Source organism: Jaculus jaculus, chromosome X (assembly GCF_020740685.1).
Source record: "Jaculus jaculus isolate mJacJac1 chromosome X, mJacJac1.mat.Y.cur, whole genome shotgun sequence".
Lineage (NCBI taxonomy): Eukaryota > Metazoa > Chordata > Mammalia > Rodentia > Dipodidae > Jaculus > Jaculus jaculus.
The window spans coordinates 82,019,229-82,044,587 of NC_059125.1; positions in this window are offsets into that span (position 1 = coordinate 82,019,229).

A 25,359-nucleotide genomic window follows, 5' to 3' on the forward strand; every position below is an offset into this window, starting at 1 on the left:
TACCACAGGCTTAGGTCACAAAACATCAAAAATTCATGCTGGAACTCGATGGAGGCTAGCTCCATGCTTGCCTCAGTGCTGGAAAGTGCTGTGTGACCACATAGGGGATAATGGTCACCAAAAGCATGAACTAGCAGGAGATCCTACAAGCTACAAAAACAACCAGCTTGGCAAGATGTACACCCCTATTCAACAGTGGCACACAGGCTTTCCCTGTTAACTCCCCCTAAAATAAATCCCAAATTTAGCCTTCTCTGAGTATGCATTTTCAATTTTTTGTTAGCATAGACAAAAACTTGGGACTAAAGAGCTGCTGGTGTGGGCGTTCTAGCCCCACTCATAGCTCTCTCCCATCTTTAAAAATATATTTGCGTATGTGCATGCATGTGTGTTTATGGGTGTTTCAGGGTCTCTTGTCAGTACAAATGACTGCCCATCTAGCTTTATGAGTGTGGCTGGGGAATTCAACTCATGTAAACAGACTTTGAAACCAAGTGTCTCTATTTACAGAGCCATCTTATAAGCCCTTTAATTACTTCTTTTTCTTTGAAGTGCCTTTTTAAATTTTTTGAAATTCGATTTGTTAATTCTTCTTATCAAGGTTTGAAGGATTGGTATCTTTTTCAGGATCCTTGCCCATACATATCTTCTGAAGCATTTCCCCTACATTTTTATGTAGCAGTTTTACAAGTTAAGCTCTTCCATTAAGATTTTTAATTAACATTGAATTGATTTTTGTGTAGTTAAGAAATATTGATCCCGGGTTGGAGAGATGGCTTAATGGTTAAGGTGTTTGCCTGTGAAGCATAAGGACCCAAATTTTATTCCCCCCTGGTACCCACATAAGCCAGATGCACAAGTACACATGTGTCTAGGCTTCATTTGCAGTAGTTGGAAGGGCTGGTATGCCCATTCTCTATCTGCCTGTTTTTTTTTTTTTTTTTTTTTCTCTCTTAAATAAGTAAAAAGTATTTTTAAAAAGAAATATGGATCTAATTTCATTCTTAAATAAGCAGATCTTCAGTTTTCCTAATATCTCTTATACAACAGGCTATTCCCAATCCAATATATTTTTGTTATCTTTATCAAGAATCATATGGCTACCCAGTTATGTATTTAATTTTGAAACACTTATTATATTCCATTGATCCATTGATTTGCCAATTACAGTGCCCGCATCATGTTTTGTTTGCTATTATGGTTCTATATTATAATTTGTAATTGGGTCTTGTGATATCTCCAGTATTGCTCATTTTACTCAAGATTTTTTCATTAATTTTTTATTTTTATTTGAGAAATATGCATCTGCATTCTGTTGAGTAACTAGAGAGACAAACTCTGCACCCATATTAGTTCTGTTTTCTTCAAATTGATATGTCCTTTATTTAACATCTATTTTCAATTTATTTGGCCAGATTTGCCATATGCTTTTCTCATTCTCCTTTTTTGAGATATGGTCTCATTTTGCCCTAGGCTTAAGTTGAACTCACTCTGTAGCACAGGCTGGCCTCAAACTTACTTCAATCTTTGTACCTCACCTTCCAGAATATGGGGATTAAAGACAGGAACCACAATATCCAGAATATATATATCCTTGTACAATTATTACCTAAAAACTATTTAAGTTGAAAAGGTTCTATTTTTAAACAGTTATAATATACTTTCAGAGTGTACTTAGCCATTCATTTGTAGTTATTATTCTGCTCTTGGGGTGGTGCTGCTAATATAGCCTAATGTCCTGATTTTACAATGTAAGAGTTTAGCTACTGAGCAGCACACCCAGTTTAGTAACAAGAAATGACATCTCTATCATATGGTTACTTATTCCAATTTGAACATTGCAAATACTTCAATGGAAAGAATGCAGATAACTAAAAAATAAAAAATAAAAAGAAACTAACCAATGACCTAATCTTAGATGTGCATGTCCCAATGCAAAAACATAAGAAACATGAAAAATCAATATACCATAACTCCTTTGAATCTCATGTGTCTGACAGAAAGCTAGAAAATATCCTGTATTCATTCAAAAAGAATACAAATTTCCAAATGAAATAATAAAATTCATATATAAGTTCAATAAATAATTACAAATATTTAAAGCACTTACAATTCATAACATTCATGTTTCTGTTATGAAATACACTATGAGCATATTAATGAAACTACTAGGTACATAGTAGTTTTAGGCTGTACACTTTAAATGAATACATACATTTTCATTATTTTAATAAAAATGTAAAATTCTGATTAATATAAAATCAATCTTTATACAAAGCCTAGAAGTCTCTGATGTGCAAGTGAAATGGCAGAATAAATCACACATATAGCATCATTTTGAATGATACAATGTAAAACTAATGCATGTTTTAAGATACTAACCTCTGAACGTTAAAAAAACAAATAAATAAAGCAGGCTAAATAAGTCAAGACTTGTCTGGTAGGAATGCAACAAATGATAAGAACTTTATTATACCCAGAGAATTACCACAGAATCTTTATGTGTGGCATAAGTTTAATTCCTGGCTTCTCCCATCATCCATAACTTCTTGAAAAAACAGTATAGGAGTAATGTTAACTGCATGTGTTATTTTGGCAAGGGAGGCAAACTGCCTTTTGTAATCTATAGTATGAGAGTAACAATGTGAACCCTACAAATATAATTGCACTAACAAGTAGATTCTACAATTCCAAGGAGGATATATAGAAATGTGAAGAATGTGTAATAGAAACATAAATTTATTTCAAGTGTTGGCAACTGCAGAGGAAATAAATGTGCAGCTATATAATACAGATTTTAGTGAACAATGTAAATGACACTTTTAGTTTGCTTTAATTATTATTGGCAGTTTGATACTGCATGGAGACCTGTGGGATTCTCAGAAAAAAATATTTTATTATAAAACAAAATACCAGAAGGAGCTATCAAATGCTTGAAAGCAAAATACTTCTTATTTTAAATTGCTTTCACAATTTGTATGCCTTGATGCCTTTGCCTTTACATAAGATCACACCTCCAAAATCTATATTCTTTAGAATGTTTGAAAATCATCACCTGCACAAATGTATTTATGGGAACAATTTTAAAGAACTTATTTGCTTTGGACAAAAAACAAGTGTAAGTCAGGACATTGTTAAATGGACTGCCTACTATTCAAATATTAACAGTAATTTTCACATAATAAATGCAGATTCTAAGGAGAGAGCTGCCCCAACATACCTCAAAATGGGCTCGATTGAAACTAAGGAAAATTGGCAAAACAAGCAAGGGTGCTGTTTTCCTGATAAACCAGATACCAGCACAAAGGGGAAGGAGACCAACACATAGAAAAATCAACTCCTACCAAATCAGAGAGCCAGAGCCTCAGAGGCCCCCAACACCTCATCACTGAAGCAGACCAAAAATGAACCCAACATGGCTCAGGGAAATTTTGCGGAAGAGGGGGCAGAAAGAATGTCAGAGCCACATGTTGGGTCTTGATATGCAGAGACATTTATCGTACCAATAACTGGGGGCTAACTCCACAATGCACGACCCATTTAAATCAACAAGGAGGGTCCATTGGGAGGGGGTAGATCATGGATGAGCCTAAACAATGGTACCAAACTGCCTGCATTTGCTGAGAAGAAAACTAATAAATTAATTTTTTTTTAAAAAAAGTAGCACAAAAATCATTTGTGCTTTATGAGTAAAAATTTATTCCTAGAACAAAGACTATTCCATAGGGAAGAAAGACACTATACAGAATAAAAACATTGAATAGGAAAATATACTACTGTGGCAATTGTTTATATGTCTTCCATCTTCGCTCTGCAAGTCTATAGATAGTTCTCGACTACTTTATTTCTATATTGCTTAGACATTCTGGGCCATAGTAACTTTATATTCATGGCTGTTAAAAATAAACAACAGAAGAATATAGTTACAAATATTAGAGAATATTGGCCAACGATTTTCTAGAAATTTAGTTGGAAAAACAGTGGCTTGCTTTCTGAAACACAAAATATTATTAAGGTATTATCCCATAATATTTGAGTATAAGCTTTAGAGTTTTTAATAGCATGTTAATCTCTGGTCTGGAGAAAAGACTCAGTGGTTAAAGGCACTTACTTGCAAAGCTGTAGGCCCTATTTTCAATTTCCAATCAACACACATAAGACAGATACAAAAAGTGGAGCAAGCAACAAGAGATCCTGCAATTCCCATAAACACACACACACATAAATAATCAAAAAAATAGTATGTTGATCTCTTACAGGGAGTACAATTTGAGGACACAAATGATGACTAATAACTCACACTAGGTAAAAAGGTCTAGACAAAGGACAATGCAAGAGAAAGAGAGTTGCATGCTGTTATTGACCATTTGTCTTTCTTCCAGCCACCTATTCTCCTTTGGAGATACCTCATTAAATCAGTAAGAAAAATAGGTGTGAACATGATAAACAGAATCAACTTAAATAAGAAATATAAATATTAATATTCCATAAGTAAAGAAAAGGAGCTTGAAAACTTCAAAGCGAACCAGTTAAACATGTTATGTTGAATGTTTATATTTTTAATTGATCTTGAAGTCTTTTGCACAAGAGTGGTTGTAAATTCTGCCCTTTCTCTGAGAAGACTAGAATCATCTTAATGTCTAAGTGTATGGCATGTGTCCAGTTAACTCTTTCACAGGAAATGTGATTGTATTGACAGAGGCCCTTATATATCTTTTCAAGGACTATGTCTACTATATTCTCTCCAAGAGAGTCACTTCATAGAAGGTGTCTGTAAAAGAAAGAATTTATGTTATATTGTGTCTGTTCAGTAAAAAACTAAAACACTTATGAAAAGATGAAAATACAGAATCACATTTATAGCCCTGAGAGAAAGAAGAAAGCCTCAACAAAGCCAAGAGGATGATGGGTGTAGGGTAACAAACTATATCCAAACATAAGCCCACTCTCCAATATCAAGCTACCATCAATCATGGGGTACAAGATGGCCTACACCTATTAAACTCTGTATAAAAAAAATAAGTTTTATCTCAATTTTCCGGATGCTAACTTACTCTCCATTGGAGAATCTGCTTCTCTTTTTCAGATAGATGCAGATCCTAAGGAGAGAGCTGCCCCAACATACCTCAAAAGGGGCCCAATGAAACTAAGGAAAATTGGTGAAACAAGCAAGGGTGCTGTTTTCCTGATGAACCGGAAACCAGCACAAAGGGGAAGGAGACCAACACAGAGAAAAATCAACTCCTACCAAACCAGAGAGCCAGAGCCTCAGAGACCCCCAACCCCTCAGCACTGAAGCAGACCAAAAATGAACCCAACATGGCTCAGGGAAATTTTGTGGAAGAGGGGGCGGAAAGAATGTCAGAGCCACATGTTGGGTCTTGATATGCAGAGACATTTATCGTACCAATAACTGTAGGCTAACTCCACAATGCACGACCCATTTACCTCAACGAGGAGGGGCCATTGGGAGGGGGTAGGTCATGGGTGAGCCTAAACAATGGTACAAAACTGCCTGTATTTGCTGAAAAGAAAACTAACAAAAAAAAAAAAAATACATGCTCAACCAACAAGTAGAAAGAAAAAGGGATTGAGGTATAGGACAGAGATAAGAAGAGGCACACAGAGATACACACAGAGAGGAAGAAATAGAGAGGTAGAGAATGAGAATTAATAATAAAGGAACTTAAGCATCTGCTAAAGCCTAGCTCATAACCCAAGCAGATTTCTCATAGAGGTTTCTTACTGGAGGACTAGAATCAACAAGGAGAAATTCTATAGGGTGACACCTGGACTGAGAAGTACATACTATGATGTGCCTGAGCAGTCCATAGTGGATTTAGAATTCAATAGAGAACAGGATGTTGTATCTAGCTGTCTTTTAGAGAGGTTGTCATGAGGGTGCTATTATATAAGGCAGAAATCTGGATAAACTGCATTGAGGATATGGGAGAAAATGGGGAATTGAAAATTATGTAAAAGGTGACAAAGTTCTGCTCCTGAAATGAGAAAACCCAATTAATATTCAAATTTCATGCTGAGTCAAAATTCAATTAAAGAGTTTACTCCCAAACCAGAAAATTCTGGCACCTGATCTTTCACTTCTCACCTCTGCAACAGTAAGAAATATATTTCTTTTGCAAGTTATAGTTATAGGGGATACTGAAGAAGAAGATATTTTGATAAATAATCACTTTATCATTTATTAATCCACTCCTTTATAATTTAATAATTCAGCAAATATATACCAAATTCATTGTGTATCATACTATGTATCATGCCCAAAATTAAGTATGTAGTTGCAGATATGTATAACATAAAAGATCACACAAATACATAATTATAAATATGAGAATTTCCATGAACATAACATTATAAGACATTACAAAAATACAAATTACATATTGCAGATATGTAAAATGTAAGGAAGGCCACATATTTACCCAAGAATATGAACCTTCAAGACAGAGATTACAGGCATGTGTGGCCATGTCTAATTTTTGTTTGGGTGCTGGGGATCAAATTCAGACCCTCAAAGGCTGTCTTGCTTGTACAGCAAGTGCTCTTACTTGCTGAGCACCATCTGCCCAGCTCCAGGAAGGTGGGATTTTTTGTTCGTTTTAAAAACAGAAAATTTGTTTAATCTTTGTATTTACATTCAAGGTATATAATTTTAACATCTTAACCAGTAACTAGACTTGTCCTTTGTTCTCAAGGAATGTTACCTTCATTTTACAACATGACTAGTGTAGTGGTTTGAATGTAAATGGCCCAGTGCCTCAGGTATTTTTAACTAAGCTTCCTACTTACTCTCCAGTAGGTAGCACCCTGCTGGAGAAGGTGTGTACTGGGGGCAGATTTTGAGTCCATCCCTAAGATGTGTCTTGAGTGAGCTTGAGCTCTAGATGTTTGCCCTTTTCACTGTCTGCTATGGATGTATAATGAAGTGAGCCATATTCCTCTGCCATGATGAAGCTTCCATTGGAAATTGTAAGCCTCAAATATACCCTTATTCTTTTTTTAAATATTTATTTATTTATTTATTTGACACAAAAAGAGGCAGGGGAAGAGAGAGAGAGTGGGAGTGCAAGGGCCTTCAGCACTGCAAATAAGCTCCAGATGCATTTGCCCCCTTATGCACCTGGCTAATGTGGGTCCTGGGAAATCAAATGGGCATCCTTTGTCTTTGCAGGCAAATGCCTAAACCACTAAGCAATCCCTCCAGCCCTGCCCTTATTCTTATAAGCTGCCTCAACTTGGGTGTTTGTGCCAGCAGTGAGACCAAAAATGCAACATTTATCTAGACAACCATATTTAACAACACAGCCCCAACAGTGGAGGAGAATGATGCTGCTCATCAGTTAGTTAGAAAATATGAAACACTCATGGAGAAATTCTCTTAAATATCTGGTGACTAATAAAGAAGAATCAAGAAAGATTTTGAAATTTACAGTTTGTTCAAGATAAAAATACAAATACACAAGCATACAAACGCTAGCTTTAAAAAAATTTGAATAGATTTGGTACATATCATAATCTGAGGAACAAAGAATGCATGAAGATAATGAGGATTGTATTGAATTACTGAGGCCAGAATTGAACATAAGCCTTCTTTTTGTAACACAGGCTAGAAAGAAAGTTTCGTCTGAAGTTTCAGCAGGAATGCTTGGTCCTAAACCAATGTGGCCTATGGTATGATGAGAGGACTCTATGATGCCTTCTAGTTCACGAATAAACTGATTGGAGGAAATAGGCACTTGGCATAGGTGGAAGGGAAAACTTTTGGGGGAGGGCTGCATCTGGCATATGAACTTTCTCAATAAATGTATAGGAGGCTGGCATTTAAAAAATGACTTAATCATGGAACTTATGGTTTCCTATTTAGTATACATGAATTTTGTAGGCATTTACATCAAGATCAGCCCTTAACTTACACATTTGATAGACTGCTACATCCTGAAGCACCTCAAAGAGCTTACCGAGAATATCATTCAAACTTTCAGCAGGCGAGACCTTCAAGTTATTTTTCAAGCAACAAGACATTAATTCATACAAACGTGAAACTTCTAGGTAAAGGTAGATGGCTTTGATTGCTCAGTTTAGGTTGATGTGTTGGAAATGTGACTGAACCAAATTTCATTAGTACCAATGAACTCCTAGTGAATAAAATCCTTCTTAAGTTAGCCATGCACTATTAGGAATGAGATTGTCCAGGACTGCTCAAATTAATCCACCCAAATCCTAAATGTTCACCACTTGTGAGTGTTGCCTATAACCACAAAAGTTATCTTTACCACCATGCCCAGATATAGAAGCTTTAGATGATCTTGCCTAGATCAATGTCCAAAAAATATATTAGTTTAGGAAAGCATGAGGTGGAGATGTGTTCCCCAATCCTGCCATCCATAATAGCCTGTTCCATGAATTTCTTTGCATGCGCCAAAGTGCTGTCAGTGGCTTCACAGCTCTGAGGAGAGTCCTGCTATACTAGAAGCCTAGGCACTACTTCAATTTAGTAGATAACTGGATTAGGACAGAATTATAGCACCTGGCAAGCATATGTTTACTGCCTGCTCAATCGGTCGCCAAGCTGGACACTTAGGGTGCCAGTTGGATAAAGGATCACAAGTTTAACAGTGTCAATCATTTCATCAAATGTCACAAGTGAAATCACTTGCTAATCATCTATTCAGATACGGAATTATCTATAGCAACAAAAGGAAAAAAAAAAAGTGATCTTTCTCCTAGAACATGCGCTTTAATCATTCCACCTATTCTCAAGCTCTCATGATTTTGTGTGTGATTATTCTGTCACCGTGAACTTGTATAGGACATGAGAATAGTAAGAACACTGAGTTTATTATATAGCTGAAGGAAGGCATTTGAGTTAGGAGTCTAGAGTTGAATCCTGCTTCCACACAAAATTCATCAATGTAGTAATACACAGTAGTTCACTTACTGGGGACTTTTCTGTGCCAATTTGATAATTATTTCTCCAATAGGTTAGGTATTGTTAATGGGAACTGTCATGTGATGAGAGACCCATAAAACAATCACCATTCTGTGGGAGGAGCAATGAGTCACATATCTGCTGTACCACTGGGCTTCAGATGATCTCAAACATCCCATCACCAATGCATACCCTCAGTTTTAAAATTTTGAACTTTTGGGCATCTGCATGCCTCAATATATTTTCTTGCAATGATGTGTAAAGACTATGATTTTAAGGGTGCTAATATGTTCATGGATTTGGGGACATTTTCTTTTTATTCTTCTACATCGTACACCGTTTGGGTTTGGATAGCAGTTGAGGAATGACTGCTGTAGCAACTCCTTGATTATATGCAACCCTAAGAAATTTCCTCAGAACCTTCCCTCTGAAAGGAATCTCATGCTCAGTACAACCTGGATGGAGTTGCACATCCCCGAGATTTTATCTATGTGTTTTGTAATCTTCACCTCTCTCACGTTGGATGCATGTTTTATTCTACAGCTTAAGCACAACCCCTATTTCCTCTGTTCCTGCCACCCCTTTCATAGTTAACTTTCCAAGGTTGGTATTGTGGAGTCAATGACAAGGTCATTTATATTCTAAAGTTGTAGACAATCCTAGAACATCATGTATAGATTTGTAATTGCATTTAACTTTCATTTTGTATGTGCAGGGTTTGTAGTTATAGGCTTATTTTCCTAACAATGTTTCCCCATGGCTTATTCTTGAGCACAAAATGATGATAATTGGTTACATTTATACATATAATCTCTCTGACATTTCAAAGTCCTTTCACAACTATTGGCATTTTCCTCCCTCAGGCCTCTGAAATAACTAGCATTAGTTGCATTCCTGTTTTTACAAAGTGGCCTGAAGCTTGAACTGATTTTAAACTAGGATTTAAATACTTTAGCATGAGGCATAGAAGCAGAATCTCAACTTTATACATGCTAAAATTTCACACAGTGAAAACTTTTGGTTATGGAGCAGCTGCTACTCTGATGATCACATACGTAGACCATGATCATGACTGGTCTGATTCTTTCTGTACATCTTGTAAAAAAGAGGAAGTTGATGGTTTCGACACTAGCTTCATTATATTTATATATTTTTAAATTTTCATATGCACATATGCATATATACATAATACACACACACACACACACACACACACACACATATATAATAATTTGAACATACCTTTCTACCACATGGCTTCTTATTTTTCTTTTTCTCCCTTCTTGTTCATTTTATTAGTCCCCTTTGTTTTCTTAGACAGCTTAATTTTACTCTCATGTAATATACACATACAATATTTTATGATATTATATAAAATCTAGGAAACACAAATGAAGGAAAGCAAATGGTATTTGTCATTCTAAGCTTGGCTAAATTAATTTTATATGATTGTATCCACTTGTCTTTTTTTGTGTGCATGTTTCCCACAGGTCACAATCATATGAAAAGAAAATAATATTAATCATATATATTTTTTAAAATGTTCAGAAGAGGAATAATCATCATTTAAGTTCTAGAGATATTTGAGTTTCAGCAGTCTGAGTTATCAGTATAATGACAACAATAGATATTGAGGTACCAATACCAATAGGGAGTTCCATCCACATATGAACATTGATCTGGTGGTATAAAAAAGAAACTATCTATAATATATAGTAATAGAAATCTTAGACATGTGTTGGTTTCTAAGGCAGATGGTAATACTTCATTATCTATTTCTGTGTGCACAAACCTATACTCTGATCAAATTACTTCTTTTTTCTTGCAAATTTTTATTAACAACTTCCATGATTATAAAAAATACCCCATGGTAAAACCCTCCCTTCCCGCACTTTCCTCTTTGAAACTCTATTCTCCATCATGCCCCACCCCATTCTCAATCAGTATCTCTTTTAATTTTGATGTAATGATCTTTTCCTCCTTTTATGGTGGTCTTGTACAGGTAGTGTCAGGCACTGTGAAGCCATGGATATCCAGGCCATTTTGTGTATGAAGGAAGCATGTTGTATGGAGTCCTACCGTTCCTTTGGCTCTTACATTCTTTCCAGCACCTCTTCCACATTAGACCCTGAGTGTTGGAAGGTGTGATAGAAATATTGCAGTACTGAACAATGAGGTCATTTCTTTCCATCACCGTGATACGTTTTGTGTCATCCCAGGGTCACTGCCATCTGAAAAGAGAAGATTCTCTACCAAAAGTGAGAGTAGCATTAATATAAAGGCATGGACATTAACAGAAGTGCTTACTGGGCAGTTTGATAAGCATAGTATATACATTTATCCAGACATCAGCAGATGTTACACCCCTAGGGCTCATGATTACCCTTGTTTTAAGTTTTCATTATCAGGGATGTATTCCCTCCCATGGAGTGGGCCTCCAGTCAACTAGAGGGCAGTTAGTTTCCCCCATAACAGACATGCCACTATTGCACCAGTTGGATCATTTGGCTTAGCTGGCCAAATGTAAGGCTTGCACTGTTCACTGTTGAGTGTCTTCACTGGTGATTTCTCTTTCTCCCATTGAACTGCATGCAGAATGGCTGCTTCCAGCTTTCTGTCAGGTGGTCTACATGGAGGAGGTTATCAGTTCAGTTCCAGCAGAATTTCTCAGGGGCCTTGGAGCCCAAGTATATGGAGTATTAGGCAATAGGGACTTACCACATATTCCTGGTGAGAAACCAAGGGCCTCAGCAATGGCCTATAATGTTTTGGGAGCACCAGGGACGTCCCTGGCCAACAATTCACTGGAAGGTATGCCGCCCCTGGCACTGAAAATTTTCTAACAACGATCTATGGCTTCTGAGTGTTCCATTGTCCAAAACAGTAGGATTCCATATGATTTATTTATATTGTCTTAGATTTTGATTAGCCCTCCCTCCACCTTTCCTTTACTCAATCCCTTCCCCTGACCTCATTTTGGGCCTTTTCACCCCCATAAATCTATTCTTGTGCTTACATATACAAATACTGTCCTATTAAGTACCTGGACTTGCATATGGGTTCTCTATTCTGTTCCATTGATTTACATGTCTGCTTTTGTGCCAGTACCATGCTCTTTTTGTTACTATGGCTCTGTTGTATAGGTTAAAATCAGATAAGGTGATACCACTAGCCTTATTTTTTGTTGCTCAGTATTATTTTAGATATCCAAGGTTTTTTGTGACTCCAAATGAATTTTTGGATTATTTTTTTCTATTTCTGGAATTTTGATGGGGATTGCAATAAATGTGTAGATTGCTTTTGGTAGGATTACCATTTTCACAATATGGATTCTTCTGATCCAGGAACAAGGGATGTATCTCCATTTCCTAATATCTTCTGTAATTTGTCACTCGACTGTTTTAATATTTTCATTGTAGAAATCCTTTACTTCCTTGGTTAGTGTTAGTCCAAGGTAATTTATTTTCTTTGATGCAATTGTGATTGGGAGCGATTCTCTGACTTCATCCTGTATGTGTTTATTCTTATCATATAGAAATGCTACTTATTTCTGTGTATTTACTTTGTATCCTGCTACATGGCTGTAGATGTTTATCTGGTCTAACAGTTTGCTGGTAGAGTCTTTAGGGTCCTTTATATATAGAATCATGTCATCTGCAAATAATAATAACTTCATCTATTCCTTTCGAATTTGTACCCCTTTTATGTCTGTCTCTTGTATCATTGCTATGGTTAAGACATCCAGTACTATATTAAATAAAAGTAGGGACAGTGGACACGCTTGTCTTATTCCTGATTTTGTGGAAAGGCTTCCAGTTTTTCCCCATTTAGTAATATGTTGACTGTAGGCTTGTCATAAATAGCCTTTATCATATTGAGATATAAACCTTCTAATCTAAATCTCTGTAGGACTTTTATCACAAAGGGATGTTGGACTTGGTCACATGCTTTTTCTGTGTCTAATGAGATGATCATATGATTTTTGTCCTTCAGTTATTTATATAATGCGTTACATTTATCAATTTGTGCATGTTTTTGTAGTTTTACCTTTGCTCTCTTGTGTCAACTAGCATTTGAGGATTGTTTGTGTTTTCCAGGTTCCTTATATATGTGTTTTTCTTTTTCTTCAACATGGAGGATTCTTTCAAGTATTTTCTGTAGAGCTGATTTTGTCTTCAAATATTCCTTTATCCTGCTTTCATTGTGGAATGTCCTTTCTTCTCTGTCCATTTGAATGCATAGCTTTGCAGGATAAAGTAACCTTGGTTGACAGTTGCTATCTTTCAGAACTTGGAATACATCACTCCACACCCTTCTGGCTTTTAAAGTTTGTGTTGAGTAATCTGCTGTAATCCTGATAGGCTTGCCTTTGTATGTAACTTGATTTTTCTCTCTGACTGCTTTTAATATTTTTTCTTTGGTTTGTATGTTTGGTACTTTGATTATAATATTGTGAGGAGATGTCCTCTCCAGTTTTTGTCTGGCTGGTGTTCTAAAGGATTCCTGTATCTGCATTGGCACTTTTTCCCAATTTGGGGGAAATTTTCTTACATGATTTTGTTGAAGACACCTACTATGCCTTTGGAGTGAAATTCTTCTCCTTCTATTATGCCCTGAATTCTTATGTTTGATCTTTTCATAGTGTCCCAAATATCTTGAAATTCCCACTCATACTTTTCTATTAGTTTTTTATTTCATTAACTGTATTCTTCCTTGCTAGTAATTCTGATTGATTTTTCTTTATTATTTCTATTTCCTTATTTATGTATTGTATTGACCTCTTTATGTCATTAAATTGGTGTGCTGTGTCTTCTTTGATTCCGTTGATTTCCTCCTTGATTCCTTTCATTTTTTTCTCATTCCTTTGATTTCTTCTTTAACTTATTGGAACATATTTACAATCATTACTTAAAATCTTTCTCAGGCATTTCCTCTAACTCTTTCTCACTGGAAGTCATTTCTGATGCATTAATACTTTTTGGCGGATTTATATTTTCTTGATTTTTGGTGCTTCTTGTGTTATAATGTATATATTTTTGTATCTTGGATTAAGTTAATGCTTGTATTCTCTAGTTAGCTTGGTATTATTTGATGTATCATTCAATCTGATTATATATCTGTTCTAAAGGAACTAAAGAATTCTAAAGAATCTGTTATATATCTTCAGGGTAGGATCTTAAGTTGTTAAGTGTGTCTCGTAAGACTCTCAAAGTATCTACAAAAGTGACCCTAGGGGTTTGGTTTGCCTGCTCTGGGAGTTTTCAAGTAGGCCAAGTGGAACAAAGTACAGATAGATTCTAAAATTTAATTAAACAATGTACACATTCAATGATCAACAGCACTGAGTATTTATGCAAGAGTAGGTATTATGACAACCAGATCCCCTATCAACAAGGAGGTTAAGATTTCTGGTCTGTTAAGGGTTCCAAATCAGCTTGTGGCCAAGAGAGACCCTTCCCTAATGTATAACATAAGAGGAAACAAAGCCATTATAAATCAAGAAGCAATAAACAACAATCCCAAAAGATAACTTATTTAAGAACAGCAAATCTGACCATCCATCAGACTTAACATACAATTTAATCTGATATGGAAGGTGCAATTAGCACTTCCAGTTTATGGTTATATTCCAGGCTTATTAGGTGGGTACCGAGACCTGTTGTAATACCAGATTTTGGGCTGGAGAGATGGCTTAGTGGTTAAGCACTTGCCTGTGAAGCCTAAGGACCCTGGTTCAAGGCTTGGTTCCCCAGGTCCCACGTTAGCCAGATGCACAAGTGGGCGCACGCGTCTGGAGTTCGTTTGCAGTTGCTGGAAGCCCTGGCGTGCTCATTCTCTCTCTCTCTCCCTCTATCTGTCTTTCTCTCTATGTCTGTCGCTCTCAAATAAATAAATAAAAAAAATGAACCAAAAACATTTTCTGATAGTATAAATATAGAATGAAAATTGTGTATGTGCCAAAACATTTTATCTTGCTAATTTAAATTCAAATTTGCTATATTAAATAGTGCAAAGAAACATCATAATAAGAATATTTCCCTGAGGGAGGATGCCATCAATTTTATAAAGTTTATGTTTAGAAGGCCAAAAAAATCAAGGGTTTTAACCAATATATTCTAATCATAAATGATCATCTAGAGCAATGATGTCTGTACTATTTCAAACTGCTTTGGCATAGTTAGATAGTACTGTGATGCTATCTATATCTTCTTTGATTCTGAAAATTCATACTATGTAACAAATGGAAATAGAACATATAATTGATACAGATTTTACTCTACTGACATGGCTTATAAATATTATAAATGACACAAATATAAATATCTAAATCATATAAGTTTTAGAGATCTACATTCAGGCAAAGCACAAGCAATAATGCACTTAAAACATAGCAGCTGACAAAGTGACTTGAACTTGGTATCTGTTGGCTCACAAAAGTTCAGATTTATAGATAAATAACCCATAGCACACACTGTGAAAATTACAATATTACATTAACTCTGACAGAACATTGATATAATATACATAAACACTTTATATCCTCCTAAGAAGAAAAAAAGATTCAATGGTAATTAAACTTGGCACTGCATTGATTATATGTATGTTCTAAACTCAGGTGAAAAAAAAGTATGAAAATGTGCTTTAGAATAATTGAAATATGCTACCATTTCATTTATTAGTGTACTAAACATTTCTGGACCTGAGTAGTCTCAATAATAAATACTGCTCTTTATAACTCTTCTAGCAATAGAGTTAAGAACCTTATGATATCTACAGACTTACAGTGAAATATGTAGTCATTAATATTTAATTTTAAATTTCTTTCTTTTTTGGCTATCAACTCAAATATTTCTGTTCTTTCATTTTTATTCAAAAGATCCTTTTGAAGTATGCTGTAAGCAGAAGCAGAATAATTGCTCAGTTTCACTTTTGACATTGACTTCCTCTTAGGGAAAGTACCTTCAGGCTCATGACTTAATCTTCATGCTGCAGCTCCAGTTATAGGACTAAGGTAACATACCTAATTATAGCTTACCCATTATTTTGATGAAGAATGAATCATTGCTATTTATATTTCTAGTGGTGATATCTATAATCCCAAGAACATGATCTTTAAATAGGAAGAAAATCATGATAATGGTGATTTTTACTGGAGCAGGAAGAAACCACAACAAAGATTACACATATAGAACAACTTTTTCCAATGCAAAGATACTTGTTTTGATTTTGTGCATGTGTATTTTTCAGCAGATTTCAATGTGCCTCTTCCACCTACAAGAGATGTTACCATATAAATTAGTCATTATTTTTCAGATTTTAAATATGAAATGGTTTTGAAACATTTTCTCTGGATAAGTAAAAATTATCCATTGACTGGATCCATCCATCTGCTGTCTTCAAGAAACCTGCCTCATCACTAAAGATAGGTAAAGACATATAAAGATAGTCTCATAGTGAAAGGATGAAAAATGATTTTCCAAAGAAATCGATATAAGAACCAAGCAGGTGTGGCTATATTAATATCTGACAAAATAGATTTCAAAAGAAAAGCAAACAAAAATGACAAAGAAGGCCACTTCTTTCTCATCAAGACAATGATCCAACAAGAGGACATAACAATCATAAATTTATATGCACCAAACACTGGTGCCCCACAGTGTATAAATATAAACATAATTAACAACACACTAGAAATAAATACCGTTATAGTAGTGGATTCCAATACGTCACTGTCATTAATAAGTCCTCCAAGCAGAAAATCAACAGGGAAATAATATATCTTAACACCATAGATCAATTAGACCTAAAAGACATCTACAGAACTTTACACCTTAAGTCTACAGATTCATATATTTCTCACCAGCACATGGACCCTTTTCCAAAACAGATGTTGTATTAAGGAATAAAGCATGCTTTTATAAATTTAGAAAGAATTGATGAAATTTCCTGCATCATATGCACAATGCATTAAGCCTAGAAATCGACACAAGAAATACCAGAAATTATGTCAGCTCCTGGACACTAAACAATATACTATTAAACAATGGCTAGGTCATTGAAGAAATCAAAAAGGAAATTCTAAAACTTCTAGAACTGAAGCTGGAGAGATACCTGAATGCTTAAGGCACTTTCATGTAAAGTTAAAGAACCAGCCTTCATTCCCTGGGACCCACATAGCCATGTGAAGATGGTGGCTCATATGTCTAGAGTTTCTTTGCAGTGTCTTAAGAGCCAGGTGTGCCCATTCTCTGCTTCTCCTCTCTGCTTCCCACTCTCTCTCTTCCTCTCATAAATAAATAAATAATTTAAAAATCTCTAAAAACGTTTCTAGAACTGATTGAGATGGGGAGGAGATATGATGGAGAATGGAATTTCAAAGGAGAAAGGGGATAGAGAGGGTATTACCATGAGATATTTTTTATAATCATGGAAAATGTTAATAAAATTTAGAAAAAAATTAAAACAGACTGAAATTTATGGGACACAATGAAGGCAGTATTAAGGTGGAAATTTATGGCAATAAATGTTTTCATAACAAAGACAGAGAAATCTTAAATTAATAACAAAGCCATCAATCTAAAGACAGAAAAACAAGAGAAATCTAGTCCTAGGAGTTCCAGGCAGAAAGAAATAATTAATAACAGAGCTGAAGTTAATGAATTGGAAGTTAAGAAAATAATCAAGAAAATTGATAAAATGAAGAACTAATTCTTTGAAAAAATAAATAATATTGATAAACCCCTGGCCAATTTGATAAAATAATAAAAAAAAACAAAACAGAGAGGTCTAAAATTAACAAAATTTGTAATGAAAAGGGTGAGGTCACAACAGGCATCAATGAAATTGGAAGAAACATCTGGACATATTTCCAAATCTCTGTTCCATAAAGTTGGACAGCCAGGAAGAAATGGGTGAATTATTAAACACATACCTAAATATAGAGCAGATGAAACTACGCTATTACATGCATTAAGATTGAAAATGTAATGAAAAATAACACCCAAAGGAAAAGTTCAGAACCTGATATATTCTCAGCTGAATTCTACCAAACATTTATTGAGAAATTGAAACCACATTTTCTAAGATTTAAACATAAGAGAAAACCAAGGAATGCTTCCCAACTCCTTCTATGAAGATAACAGCAATCACCCAATACCAAAACCAGACAGAGATACAAGAAAACTATAGACCTATATTCCTGATGAACTTAGCTGCAAAAATCCTGAACAAAATTCTTGCAAGCAAAATTGAACAACCCATCAAAATCATTATCCACTTCGATCAAGTAAGCTTCATCACAGGGATGCAGGAACATTTAGTACACCACATAAATAATATTAAAGACAAGAACCATTTTATCATACCAATTGATAAAGAGAAGCCTTTTGACAAAGTACAATACCATTTCACGAACAAAAACTGTAATGACTAGGCATGGAGGGATTAAATCTTGACATAATAAAGGCTATATACAAAGCACATCATACTTAATAGGGAAAGACTCAAGAAGTTTTCATTAAGATCAATATCATGACAGGTGTGCCCATTCTCACCTGTTATTCAACATGGTATTAGAAGTCCTAGGACAAGCAAAAAATAGGAAAAAGGTAAAAGGATACAAACTGAAAGTAAGAGGTAAACTTGTCCTATTTGCAGATGATATGATCCTATACATAATTGAGCCAAAGTCACCACCATAAAACTTGTACATGTTATAAATTCTTTCAGCAAAGTGGTGTGATACAAAATCAACATACAAAAACCAGTAGCCTTTCCATTTGCAAAAGGCGAATATACAGGGTGAAGGAGATTGACACAGAGAACAATCAACTCCAAAGACACAGAGGCTCCCAAGACCTCATCACTGAAGCAGACTTAAAAGGAACCCAACTTGGCTCAGGGAAATTTGCAGAAGAGGGGGCTGAAAGAATGTCAGAGCCACACACATTGGGTCATGATAAATAGAGATATTTCCTCTTACTCATAACTGAGGGCTAAACCCAAAATGCATGAACCATATACCTCAACAAGGAGGCGCTGGGTGTAGGGGGAAGCCAGGGAGGAGGCTAACAATGGTACCAACTTGATTGTATTCACTATGTAAAAAAATAATTAATATAAAAGAAAAAAGATTATTTTAGGGTATTAAATTTATGATATATGATCAAAAATTCAAAATGTGTTAAATTTGACTATGGTCTTAATAATGTATCCAAAGTGCCTAATAGTCTGTTTACAACTATAAATTTCCTAGGTATTGCTATACTTTTATTGATGCTCACAAAATTGTTTACAAACAAGAATTTCAAATGGATATTTTTTGTTAGGTTGTGTCTTCTTTTTATATGATGTGACATATTTCTGTGTATACAACAATAAGGTATATTTATTAAATATTGTTATATGTTTGCCAAAAAAATTAAACAAAAAATAAAAAAGAAATCAAGGAGGATATGAGAAGATGGAAAGACCTCCCATGCTCCTGCATGGTAGAAGTCATACTGTGGAAATAGCAAATCTACCAAAAGCAATGTAAAAATTCAACACAATAATAATAAAAGTCCAAGAATTATCCTTCACAAAGATAGGAAAAAATAATCTCAATGTTCATAAGTAATGACAAAAGGTCTGGATACCCAAAAATATCCTCAGCAAAAGAAACAACTCTCAGAATTTCCAGTTAAGATGGCAGGGTAGGTACCACGCCAAAGCAGCCTGGGGAGGGGGGGAACCCACCACAATACACACTTTTACTAAAAAGTGAGGTGTATAGGAAATTAAAAGAGCAGCAGAGAAGTAGGAGAGATCCAGAGAATCCAGAGCCCACAAAGGCTGGCAAAAGCACCTCTGTTATGTCTGTGGACAGTGGTGGTGGCACAGTAGCCAGCCAGCTGCCAGGCTTGGCTTGAGCCACAGGAAAAGCCAGGTGGGGGGAGTTTCCACTCACAGTGGAGCTCTCCACAAACTCAAGAAACATGAAGGGAGAATGGCAGTGAACAACAAAGGAGCATATCACAAGGTTGAAGAACACGTGGAACTAGAGCAGCATTGGCAGCCTCCCCTCCCCAAACACCAGTGCCCAGCTCCCGTGAACACAGCAGTGGTCCAGGGACCTGGCCAAGCCTATTGAACCAACAGTGGGACCCAAGCAGGAGCAGAGGTAACAGGAATTACACCAGGGAAGGGTCCCACCTAGTCACAAGCTGACTTGGAACACTCAACAGACCAGAAATCTTAACCTCCTTGTTGTCAGGATTAAGGGAGTGGGTGAGAATTCACATAGCCTAAGGGATAGACAGAAGATCTTATTGTGATAATGCCTGCTTTTGGACCAATAATCTGAGATGTTTTTCATTGAAAGTGTACACTGTTTAGTTAAATTTTAGAAACTATCTGTATTTGGTTCTACTCACCCTACTTGAATACTCTCATAGCGGGCAAATACAACACCTAGGGTCACATTTGTAGTTACTCTGAGAGTCTTGACAGCCACACCTAGCACCTTAAGCTCCTACCCTGAAGTTATAAAATATAAGAAAGATTAATACATCTAGTAATACCCAGCTAACTAGAAAATCCAACTATAAAATAATCCAGGATGCAAAAATCTATACATTATAACACAGGAAACACCAAAATTCAAGACAATATAAATCCACCAAAAAGTACAAAAGCATCACAAATGACATCCAGTGAGAATGAGTTAGAGGAAATGCCTGAGAGAGATTTCAAAAGAATGGTTATAAATATGTTCAAAGAAGTCAAAGAAGAAATCAAAGGAAGCAAAGAAGACACAGGATACCAATTTAATGAAATAAAGAGGTCAATACTAGACATAAATAAGGAAATACAAATAATAAAGAAAAGACAGACAGAATTACTAGCAAAGAAGAACACAGTTAATGACATAAAATACTGTAGAAAATCTCACCAGTAGAATGGATGAAGGAGAGGAAAGAATATCTAAGCTAGAAGACCAGGTGGCAGATCTAATACAGTCCAACAAAGAGAAAGACAAACAGAAAAGTATGAGTGGGAATTTCAAGATATTTGGGACACTACAGAAAGAATAAACATAAGAATTCAGGGGATAGTAGAAGGAGAAGAATTTCACTTGAAAGGTAGAGTAGGCAATTTCAACACAATTGTAGAAGAAAAATTCCCACAAATTGGGAAAGAGTTGCCAATGCAGATACAGGAATCCTTTAAAACACCAGCCAGACAAAACATGGAAAGAACCTCTCCTCTTCATATTATAACCAAAATACCAAACACATAAACCAAAGAAAAAATATTGAAAGCAGTCAGAGAGAAAATCAAGTTACCAACAAAGGCAAGCCTATCAGGATTGCATCCGATTACTCAACACAAACTTTAAAAGCCAGAAGGGCATGGAGTGATGAATTCCACATTCTGAAAGATAACAACTGTCAACCAAGGTTACTTTATCATGAAAAGATAACCATTCAAATAGATGGAGAAATAAGGACATTCTGACAAAAGCAGGCTAAAGGACTATTTAAAGACAAAACCAGATCTACAGAAAATACTTGAAAGAATCCTCCACACTGGAGAAAAGGAAAAGCACACATATAAGGAACCAGGAAAAAACAAACAATACTCAAATACTAGTTAACACAAGAAAGCAAAGGTAAAACCAGAAGAACTACAAAAAATGGCAAAAATGAATACACACCTTTCAAAAATATCTCTTAATATAAATGGCTTCAATGCCCTAACCAAAACACATATGTTTGCACACTGGGTTAAAAAGCAGGAACCCTCAATTTGTTGCCTCCAAGAAGCCCACCTTTCTACAAAAGATGGACACTACATTAGGGTGAAAGGTTGCAAGTGTTTCAAGGAAATGGACCTATAAAACAAGCAGGGGTTGCTATCCTAATATCTGACAAGGTAGACTTCAGTCCAACATTAGTTAAGAAATATAAGGAAGGCCACTTCATATTGATTAAAGGCACCCTCCAACAGAAGGACATTACAATACTAAACATATATGCACCTAACATGGGGCCCCCCAATGACATCAAACAAATGCTATTAGAACTCAGGTCACAGATAACACCAAACATAGTGGTAGTGGGTGACTTCGACACCTCACTCTCATCAATTGACAGGTCATCCTGGGAAAAAATAAACAAAGAGGCATCTGGAATAAATGAGGTCACAGAAGGAATGGACCACACAGATATCTACAGGACATTTCATTGAAATGCTGCAGAATATACATTTTTTTCAGCAGCACATGGAACATTCTCTAAAATAGAACATATAATAGGACACAAAGCTAATCTTAACAAATACAGGAAAAATGAAATAATTCCTTGCATTCTATCTGGGCACAATGGAATAAACTACAAATCAATAGCAAGAAAGGCTATAGAGCATACACAAAATCATGGAAATTAAACAACACATTACTAAATGATGAATGGGTCAATGAAGAAATCAAGAGGGAAATAAAAAAAAATTATACATTCAAATGATAATGAAAATGCAACATACCAAATCACTGGAACAAAATGAAGGCAGTCCTCAGAGGTAAATTTATACATTTAAGAAATTAGAAAGGTCGTAAGTAAATGACCTAACGTTTCACCTTAAAGCTTTGGAAAAAAAAAGAACGAGGCAAAACAAAAATCAGTAGATGGAAAGAAATAATAGAGATTAGGGCAGAAAATAATGAAATAGAAACCAAAAAGAAATCCAAAGAATCAATGAAACAAAGAGTTGGTTCTTTGAAATGATAAACAAGATTGATAAACCATTAGCAAATCTGACCAAAATAATGAGAGAAGATACACAAATTAATTAAATTAGAGATGAAAAAGGTAACATCACAACACATACCAGAGAAATTCAAAAAATCATATGGACATACTATAAAAGCATATACTACACACAGTATGAAAATCTGAAAGAAATGGATGATTTCCTTGATTTATATGATCTACCTAAATTAAATCAAGATGAGATTAGTTGCTTAAATAGACGTATAACAAGCATGGAGATCCGAACAGTTATCAAAAATCTCCCAACTAAAAAAACGTCCAGGCCCAGATGGATTCACTGCTGAATTTTACCAGACCTTCAAGGAAGCACTAACTCTATTCCTTTTTATGCTTTTCCATAAAATAGAAAAGAAGGAATTCTACCAAACTCTTTCTATGAAGCCAGCATCACGCTGATACGAAAACCAGGCAAAGATAGAACAAAAAAAGAAAATTACAGACCAATCTCCCTCATGAACATAGATGCAAAAATTCTCAACAAAATATTGGCAAACAGAATACAAGAATATATCAGAAAGATCATTCACCCTGACCAAGTAGGCTTTATCCCAGAGATGCAGGGATGGTTCAATATATGCAAATCAATTAATGTAATACAGTATATAAATGGCTTGAAGGACAAAAATCACATGATCATCTCAGTAAATGCAGAGAAAGCATTTGACAAAATCCAACATCCCTTCATGATAAAGATCCTACAGAGACTGGGAATAGAAGGAACATATCTCAATATAATAAAGGCTATTTATGACAAGTCTACAGCCAACATATTACTAAATGGGTAAAAACTGGAAGCTTTCCCACTAAAATCAGGACAAAGACAAGGGTGTCCACTGTCCTCACTTTTATTTAATATTTTACCGGAAGTCTTAGCCATAGCTATATGGCAAGAGACACACATAAAAGGGATACAAATTGGAAAATAAGAGATCAAGTTATCACTATTTGCAGATGACATGAGTCTATTTATAAAAGACCGTAAAGACTCTACCAGCAAACTGTTAGAGCTGGTTGAAGCCTACAGCCATGTAGAAGGATACAAAAATAAATGTACAGAAATCAGAAGCATTCCTATATGATAACAACAAACACACAGAGAAAGAAATCATATAATCACTCCCATTACCTTGGAATAAAATGAACCAAGGAAGTAAAGCATTTCTACAATGAAAACTTTAAAACACTCAAGCGAGAAATTGCAGAAGACACTAGGAAGTGGAAAAACATTCCTTGTTTCTGGATTGGAAGAATCAAAATTGTGAAAATGGCAATCTTACCAAGAGCAATCTACATGTTTAATGCAACCCCCATCAAAATTCCAAAGGCATTCTTCATGGAAGTAGAGAAAACAATCCAAAAATTCATTTAGAATCATGAAAAAACCTTGAATATCTAAAATAATACTGAGCAACAAAAATAAGGCTGGTGGTATCACCATACCTGATTTTAACCTAAATCATATGGAATTCTCCAGTTTTGACAATGGAACACTCAGGAGCCATAGATTATTGCCAGAAATTTTTTAGTTCCAGGGATCAGATACCGTCCAGTGAGTTGTTAGCCAGGGAAGTCCCTGATGCCCCCAAAACTTTATAGGCCATTGCTGAGGCCCTTGGTTTCCCAACAGAAATTGATGGTAAGACCCTATTGCTGAAAACTCCACATACTTGGGCTGCAAGGCCACTGAGAAATTCTGCTTGAACTGAGTTGACAAACTCCTCCATGTAGACCAGCTGACACAAAGATGGAAGAAGCTTTTCTACATGCTGTTCAATGGGAGAAAGTGAAATCACCAGTGCAGATACTGAACCAAGGTCACTGCAAGCCTTATAATTGGCCAGCCAGGCCAAAGGAGCCAACGGGTGCAATAGTGGCACGTCATTCATGTGGAAACCAACTGCCCTCCACTTAGACTTGAGGCCTGTTCCAAGGGACAGAATACATCCCTGATACTGAAAACTTAAAACAGGTGTAGTCATGAGCCCTAGGGGTGTAACATCTGCTGATGTCTGGATAAGTGTATATACTATGATTATCAAACTGCCCAGTAAGCACTTCTCTTAATATTCATACCCTTATTTTAATACTCTCACTTTGGATAGAGATTATTCTCTTTTGAGGTGGCAGTGACCTTGGGACAGCTCAGAAGGTATTATGGTTCTGGAAAGAAGTGACTAGAGTACCAAGTAACATCTTGATCACAGCTTCCAAGGCTCAGGGTCTAATGCGGAAGAGGTGGTGGAAAGTATGTAAGAGCCAAAGTAAGGGTTGAACTCCTTACAATTTGCTGCTTTCAGACATATGACCTCATAGTGCCTGACACTACCTACACAAGACCATCATAAGAGGAGGTAAAGCTCACGACATCAAAATAAAAGTGAGACTTATTGAGATGGGGAGGGGATATGATGGAGAATGGAATTTCAAAGGGGAACATGGAGTAAAGGAAGGGTATTACCATGGGATTTTTTTTTTTTATAATCAAGGAAAATGTTTCAAAAAATTGAGAAAAAGTAAAATAAGATTACAAAAAACCTAAAAAATAAAAAAAAAATACAGCGTAAAATAAAATACAATTATACTGAGCAACAAAAATGA